Here is an 8618-nt window from a genome sequence, read left to right as displayed (position 1 = left end):
CCCCCCTCAAATGGCACCTCAACTAACTTTTCAGAAGCAATAAACAGGTTTCTGGCTCAATTTCTGACGTTTTTCTCAGCTGGATGATTATTCAGGCTTAAGTTAATTCTTTAATTTGGATGATGCAGGACAAATTAGAAATAGCTGCAGTTAGCTATGTGGCCAGTTCCAGAAAACGTTGTTTGTTTTTTTTTTTTCATTCAAGATTTAAAAAATGAAATAATTTCTTCAAATTGTGCATGCTAAAGCTCGTCTTGACTTCAGATTGTTGCCTGTCTGATTCTAGGTCTGGGGGGGGTGGGCAGTGTTCTTAGTAAGTGCAGTTATAATGACAGCCATGTGTCTTTAACCAATAGTGCAAGAACAGAAGATGGAAATGTCAGCCTCTGTACTGATGCCAGTGGCATCAATCCTGGTCATTTACCAGCATAAATAGGTTGGGACAGACAAGATCACCCCCTAATCAGCACAGCTGTATTGGTCTTTTACTGACTTGTTAATTGGCTGAAGTGTTTATTACTGTTTCACAATATAAATATTTTAGTTCATCTCTTTTCTGGATGATTTGGGGCTGAATTAGCTATGGCAAGGAGGAAGTGTCTGTTGGTTGCTCTGTGATTCTGTCTGTCAAGTCCAGGACTTCACAGCACATACAAATTCAGATGCTTGTGGGCAGGACCTCTGGGCTTTTGGGTTAAACCCTAGTATTGGGTTGTGGAGACTGGAGCTGTATTCCTGGCTCTGCTTCAAGTTATACCCTGAAACTCCAGAATAACCTTGGAAAAGTTGCTTCATCTATCTAGGCTTCATTTTTTACCTCTTTGAAATGAAGATATTGATAGTGCTCTGTGTGAAAGATTTCTTTCCAGTATTCATTTTGAAAGTGACCTGTATATTTCCATATCTCTCTTGTGAGTGGGCACTTTCTTTCCCCAGCAGCAGCAAGGTACTGCGGTGGTAGCAGCCCAAGAAGCTCCATGGGACAGAAAAAAGCAATGCTTGAACTTTACCAGTCTCTTTTCAAGAAGACCAGTATGAGCAGGGGTTTTCTTGTAAAAGTAGAATATTGGGTAACATGCTGAACTGGAACACAACCCATGCTAGAAATACTGGGATGAGATAATTACCCTATTTATACCTTGTGTTTTCCCCATTGAAGGGCAGGATGACTCCTTTTGAAAAACATTTTGAGATCTCAAAGTGAAAGTTGCGGGAGGGTATTATTTGTCTTGTGGTGCTTGCTGGAAAAAATTGAATGCAAGAACAAATGAAATAAGAGGAAACATGAAAACAATGGGAAGAGAAAAACTGCTTTTAGCCCTACAGAGTAGTCATTGATTCATGAAAGCAGGATAATTCCTCATTGTACAGCTTTCAGACAACAGTCAGAATATTCACTTCCATTTAAAGACTAGAAAACTGCCAATGAACTGACAAAAGCCAAAGAAAAGTCACTTAAAAAAATGTTAGGGGACTGGGAGAATAACTAATAGGAAAATAGAAAGAAAAATACAGCTTAGTGAATTGGTGGAATGGAGCATAAGCAAGGAATTGACATAGCTGTCAGTTGAAAAAGATGATAAACTCAGAAAAAGGAATTGCTTTTGTAGCTGAAGTTCAGAAAGAGGAATTCTGGGAGGAAAATGGAGGGGTGATTTTTTTTTTTTTTTTCCCCAGAAAAGACTTTTTGGGAAAATCTTTTTTTATCTGAGGAATTATCTCCAAGAGAAAATGGAAGAAGTCCAATGTGTTAGAATATGCTGTATAGACAAGATGTTTTACAGTATCTTTCAGACCTTCAGGCTTCATGTGATGCAATTACCTGAGTATAGTGTGTAACCATGGTCTTTGAATGTGCTTAGTTTTGATAATAGCTTTTTAATTTTAATTTGATAATGCATTTTTATGCATCTGTATTCTGCAAAGAAAAATTAAAACAATCACAGTTATAAAGTGCTTTTCCTAGGCTTAATATTTATTAGTGACTTTTATAACATTAATGCTGTATTCTGACTTAAAGTAAGTGCTTCTTGCTGAAAGAAATCACACATAGCATCTTACATGGAACTTATGATGAAGTACAGTAATATTTTGCATTTGTGCAAAAAGATTAAAGCTATTTGAAAACATCTAACTAGTTGTGATGTCTGTATCAGAGAGGAATAAATAGGAAGGGGGCTTACTCAAGTTCAGGTGGCCTCAATGGAAAAAACAAGCTTTCTGCTTAACTGAAACCCTCTAAACTAAGTATTATTTTTGTTTCTCCTTCTGAAAATAGAGACTGGATCAGTGCTGTGCTTATGACTGCATAAACTTTAATTTTAATCTTTATTCCTTACATTTTTTTGCCTCTAGAATTTCCTTTAAGCAAAACAGAACACTAGTGCTTGCTGGAAACAGCTCAAGTGTTATTTTGCTACTGAGTCCAATTTTATATGATGCAATTCTGCGTAAACATTAACTCGTGAAATACTGTGGCGACTGCTTTTTGGAACAGCAGTGAGTTTACTGTGCATTAAGCTAATGTGTACAGGCACATATCTCTTGCGTACTATATCTGGCAGTCCTCCAGTACATCCCTCTATGTCCTGCCAAGACTAACCAGTCTGTTTGCTTCTGTTGCTCCAGGGCCGTGACAGCTGGGTAACTTCTCCACTCTGAATGCAAAGGGACAACTAGTCTCCATCTGTTTGCATCTGCGTGTTCCAGTAGTAAGCACAAAGGTGATGTTAGAGCTCTGTGTTGTCTCTTTTCCATTTTTCCGTCCAGAGGTCTTGGTTTGCCTTGCTCGCTGAGTAGGAAAGGCTACAGTGCAGGGGAAGCAATTGTGACAAGTACGTTTCTTTTCCTGACTGTATTGCTGAAGGGATATGAAGTGGGGACAAAACTGCAGGATTGCTCCACAGTGGTTCTTAAAAGAAAGCAGAGGACCAAAACTCACTCGTAAGGCCCTAAAGGTATTCTGAACAACTGGTAAGCTGGGGAGTGATAATCCTATGAATGGTACTTTGACCACTGGCCATTTATTGTTTCACTCTTTGTAATATCTTTATGCATATAATTATTATATGACACAATATTTAAGCTGCGCTTTGGCTGTGCACTGGATGGTATCACAGTGAGCTAATGTGAATTACTGATTCTTTTGAAGTTCTAATAACCTTCTTGCTATATATGCTCAAAATGTTTTGTACCCATGCATAGCTTAGTTTGGAATTAGTCTTGAGTATGAATTTAGTTTTTACTTAGTCATTCATGTATAATCTTTTATTTTCCCCTTTATAGTCTCATTCATTGTCTTCCAGTCCAAACCCCTTCTGTTTCCCATGTGTTTTTCCCATTTGTTCTTGTGCATGCTTGCTGTTTTAGCCTGGCCAAGGGCATTTTTGAGGTGCATGACACTGTTTCGCCCAGACTGGCTTATAACAATTTCAAAAAGTTATCAGCTAGCTAAAGAAAGAGAGGGATGGTGGTGGATTGAAACGGCTGTTAAATTCGAGGTTACTTCAGACTGGTTCCTGCATTTCGCAGTGTGTTGGGATCCAACAGTAGAAGAAGGGCAGTGACACAGCCACCTGCAATCCTGAGCTCTGAAAGTGCTGATTATGTGGCAGTGATGATTTGTACTGGGGTAAGAGCCAGCTGGCCGTGTGGATGTGGCTTTAGATTGCTTTCTAATAAATAACAGTTAGTATGGCTCAGCTTGATATGAACAGGAAGTGTCATGCAGAAGAACTGTCACTCCAGAACATGAGTCAGAAGATTAAATTAGTGACTGACACAGATGCATATATTTCAGTGCCTCCACATTTGGCATCCCTGCACAGGCAAAATGTTCTAATAACAGCTCCCTTCATATACCTTGGATCTACAGGAAAGGAGCTAGTGTTGTGATGAGTAACATATAGAAGACATAGGTGAATGGTATTTTTAGCCTGGCAGTCAGTTTTTCCAGACACTTCATAGATTGGTGTAGGCCGGCTTTAGTCATGTTTCTTCGTGTTTGCAACTGCTTCTTCCACACCTGATCAGTGACTGGCACAAGCTCATTATGTTTTGATTGGTAAACTTGCCTCTCTGAAATATTTTTCTTTTTCTTTTGCCTCATGTAAATTGAGAACTCATGGGCCAAAAGAATTTTCTTACCTTTGAATGAGACCTTGTAGAGAAATGATTGTTTCAAGACCTGTCTTTATCGGTATGAGTATACAGTGCAAGACTCTTCTCATGTATTTCTGAACATGAAAAGCCGCATTTATTTGGGCAAATCCAGGTCCCTGTCTAGTTAAGTAACTGCACAAGTAACTGCACTGTGATCTTCATAACAGTTGAGAATGACAAAGTTTTACCCACACAGCCCTAGTTACAAGATGGGGTCACAAGTAGCAGTTTGGTGTCTTGCATCCAAACGAGGAGTTTGTTTAATGTCTTTTGTTGCTGGTTTGGGCTCTTTCTTTTTTTTGTGTTCACCATTTATTAACTGGTGGCACAGAAACGTCCAATGTCCATTATTCTAATTGTTGTCCCATTTCTGTATAAAATGATTTCTGAGTCACATCCAAAACCATATAGACTCCTTTCATTGCCATGACAACAGTAAGGCATGCTGATGTTAGCAGTGTCTGCTGGAAAAAATGTCAGTAAAAGCAAAACACAGTTAATTAAGATGTTTCATCTGTAAATGTGATTTTCTGTAATGATCGAAAATTATCCTGCATTGTGGAGAAGTAGTTAAGAACAAGCCCTAGATAAATAGCGTAGTCTGATGCTGAATGTTGGGTCCTGCATTACAAAAAAGATCTTACAAAAACAGTGAGAGTGGAATTGGTCATATCCCTGTATAATGTCTGGATCAAAAGAGGATAAAGAGTTAAACATGGTTACTAAAAATAAAGGATAATTACCAACAGTTTTAGAAAAAGAAAGACTTCATGTTAAAGTGCGCATTGTTCTTTCATTGTACCTTTCTCATTGTTGCCTAAAATTAAAAGTACATTTGATGGGATTACGTAACAACACATTTAAAACTAATAAATAATGCAGCAACTCATATAAAATAATAGGAAATCATTGATAAAAACAGGTCTAGCTGAATGCTAGAAGGAATCTGCCTTGGTCCATGTGAAGCTGAGAAGGAGGAAAGCCAGAGGGGTGGGACTTGAGAGATCTGCAGTCATCAGGAGGGATTATTTCTGTTTTTAAAAAAGAGGTGGGGGCACAGAGCTAATGGAGGCAGTATCTATAGCCTCTTTTCCCTTGAAACCTGCATGATCGTACGGGATTTCTCCTGGCCTTTCTCTGTGCTTTGAAGCTAAGATGGAGACTGTCTTGGAAATAGAAGTTGAACGTAAATATCCTGCAGTCAGGGGTATTACCTGCTGAACTTTAGAAATCTGTAGGTTTTAAAGAGTTTTGCTTATGCCTGCAGTGGAAGGAGCGAGAGAGGATGAATGATGTTGCCCACTGAGAAGCCGTGATTCAGGTTTTCCTGGCCTATGTGTGGGGTTCTTCCATACAAATCTATTAAATCTTTTTTGTTATTTTTGCCTTGTTAATACGTAGCTGCAGGTGGCTGGAGGGCTAGTCTTTCCTCCGATGGGTCCTGAGGGTGCCCATAAGAGTTTCAGGAACCCCTGCAATTTCCAAAGAATGGAAGTGCTATGCTTTCATTTAAGGATAGTTTGACTCTCAAATGAAGTGGCTGATTTCTAGTGACAGCCATAGGCAATGCCAGAGCAAATGTAGATCTTGATCCCCTTATTTTTAAACCTGCTGGTACTGCTGTAGTCTGGGATGCTGTTGGCTTCATTTGGGTTCTCAGGAATTCTGACAATACTTGCCTGCTTAGTACAGGGAGATGGAATAGGCCTCCTCATCCTGCATCACTTGCCATCCTGGGTTTTCCTTGAGTCAGGGACGTGCCAAGTGCCAGCTGGCTGTAAGTGCAGACAGTAGCTCTCAGGCAGCGTAGCCCTCAGTGAGTGGGGGCTCCAGCTCTACAAGAGCCCTCCTGGACTCCCAGAGAAATTGGGGAAGGCACTTGACTTCTAGATGCCATTTGAGATTTATCAAAGATTGTGGTTAATATCAAGTATTAAGAGTTGCTATCTAGTAAACAAACCTCATGAGAGAATTCAAAATGATAAATTGCAGTGCTCCTTTGTGATGTTGGCAGCATTCTATGGGTTGAAAACCTTATGAAGGTTGGGTGCACCAAACTGCATTATTTTTGTTTTGGTTTGGTTTTGTTGTTGCCCCTCTTACCCCACCTTTAGTTGGCAGTATGCTATTTTGCAACAGTAATGATTGGAAATTACATGGCAAAGATTTTCAAGATGTCTTGGAGAATTAGGTACTTTGATTACAACAGTCTTTATCCTAGTCATCATGTATGTTTAAAAATATATATATTCTAAAATGTTAGGAAGATCTTTGATTTAGAACATTACTATTAATTTGCTTCCTTGATTCTTCTCATGTTCTTGGCACCTTAGGTCCCAGTCTGGAAAGTGACTGCATAATGTCTCCAGTGTAGCTTAGACTCTGAGATCAAATGAGCCTCTGTGGAAACAGATACATCTACATATAGCCAAATTGCAAGATGAAAGTTCTAGACTCTAGGTATTGCAAGGTGATTGATGGGCTGTGTTAAGACTTGACAAACAAAACAAGAAGACCTTGCAGCTTTATGAACTTAATATTTAAGTGCACGCAACTTAAAAACATTAAACATTTGCAAACCTAAGAAATTCCTTGAGAATTGTACAACACTCAGTTGCTGGTAGAGCCTGCAAGCCATAAAAACCTGCAGTTAATGATAAGGTTTGTCTTCATGCTGTGGTTAACGCAAGTATGTGGGTGTGGGGCATGTTTCCATGTTGAAGAGCACTGCTGTGTGTCTGTTTGTTCTGCTTTCTGTTCTGTGGAATGGTGGATTTGCTGGACATTTCTGAACTGAATGTAGTTTGATGTATCTGTTGAAATTATTTCTTACACAGCATTCCTTATCTGGCATATTTTAAATACTTAAAGAATGCTTTAAACTGTTTTTATAATTTGCCCCATTTTTGGTGGCTTTTGCACAGGTGGTCTCATCAACAAAGAAGCTGCTGATTCACCACAGAGTTTGTCTGTGGCTTTAGACAGAAGATGAGCTGGTGCAGTTAGGAGTACAAAACTAAAAAAACTTAAGACTTCTTGAACAAAAATGGGTTGTCTGACCATTGTTCTGTGGGTTGATATAACATGGGTAAGTTGCTACCAGACTTTTTTTGGTCTGTGTTTTTTAGCTTGGTTGGGTCAAAAACTATTTCCAAAGTAAGGCATTTGGATTTTAGTCTGCTGGAAAGAATTATGAATACATGAGTAACCTTTTAGGGAGACAGAATAAAGAGCTGTGAATAGCTGGGATCTGCCACCAAAGTTGCCAGTGTCATCTGATCTAATTTTGGTTGGAGCTTGTGTCATGAAGTGCCCTCTCCAGGGAGCTGAGCTCTACCCTTAGTAAATCACGTACCTGCTTTATCCCTCAGAATAAACTATTAAGGGTATGTGCTTTGGGCTGAGAGGGGAGATCACACTGAGGAGAGAGATGCAGTAAGGATGGTCTGTAGGACAAGGATGTAAGGATGGGAACAGTGGTCCATCGGGGCCAATGTGTCTGACAGCCATCAACCGATGCCTGGGGAAGAAGAGGCAAGAGAGGCACATAGTGATGTGTCCTCATACTCTGTGGCCTTCAGCGGTCTGCAGGTCAGGGCACTGAAGAAGATGCCTTTGATAATCTGTGATGGATTTTTTTTCTTTGTTTTCTCTGGTCCCTTTTTGAGTCCAGGTAAACCTTTGCTACATAGTGTCCTGCAGCAAGGTGTTCTACAGCTTAATTTATGTGTGTATGAAGAAATAATTGCTCTTTCGCTTGTTCTAAATTTGACATCTACTAGTTCCACTTGTCAGCCTCTAGCTCTTCTACTGGAAGCGACAATAAACAGTTGTTCTCTGTTCACCTATTTCATGTCACCAATCTCTGTAAACTTCCATTATATTCCTACCTTGGGCTGATCCAAACTTATGCAATTGCTCCTTGAACAGAAGTTTTTCTCTTGCTTGTCAGTTTTCCTGTTTATTTAATGAAAGTCATTAACAATATATACTAATTCAGTCATGACATCCCTGCCATTGTATGGACCATAACCAATTGATGAGGGTATAACTGAAATTTCTCATCGTTTTGTTCCTTGCTAGTGTGGCCTTGATGATCTCACTTGGCGTGTCACTGTTGCTGCCACCATCTTGGCCGGTAATTCAGTACTGATAGTATACCTTTGTTATTTCAGACCCAGAATTTCAATCCTCAGCGACAGCTTGACTTCTTGTTGTTATCCTGTTCATTTTGTTAAAGCCCAACGCTTTCTTTTCAGTATGCTCCTGCTTGTCCACTGATATAGCCGGTTTTGCCTTTTCTGCAGACTTTCTACCCCTGCATACAGCATTCCTTTCTCTTCCTTTCACTGACTTTCCAGTACATCTCTTCGATCAGTACCCTCATCTAAATCAGGCGTTTCGCTCCCCTAACCTCTTGTAGACTGCTTTTAGGGAAAAGCAGGTGTCTGATATTC

This window comes from Athene noctua, chromosome 13 (genome assembly GCF_965140245.1).
Source record: "Athene noctua chromosome 13, bAthNoc1.hap1.1, whole genome shotgun sequence".
In the NCBI taxonomy this organism is placed as follows: domain Eukaryota; kingdom Metazoa; phylum Chordata; class Aves; order Strigiformes; family Strigidae; genus Athene; species Athene noctua.
This window is presented reverse-complemented; position numbering follows the sequence as displayed.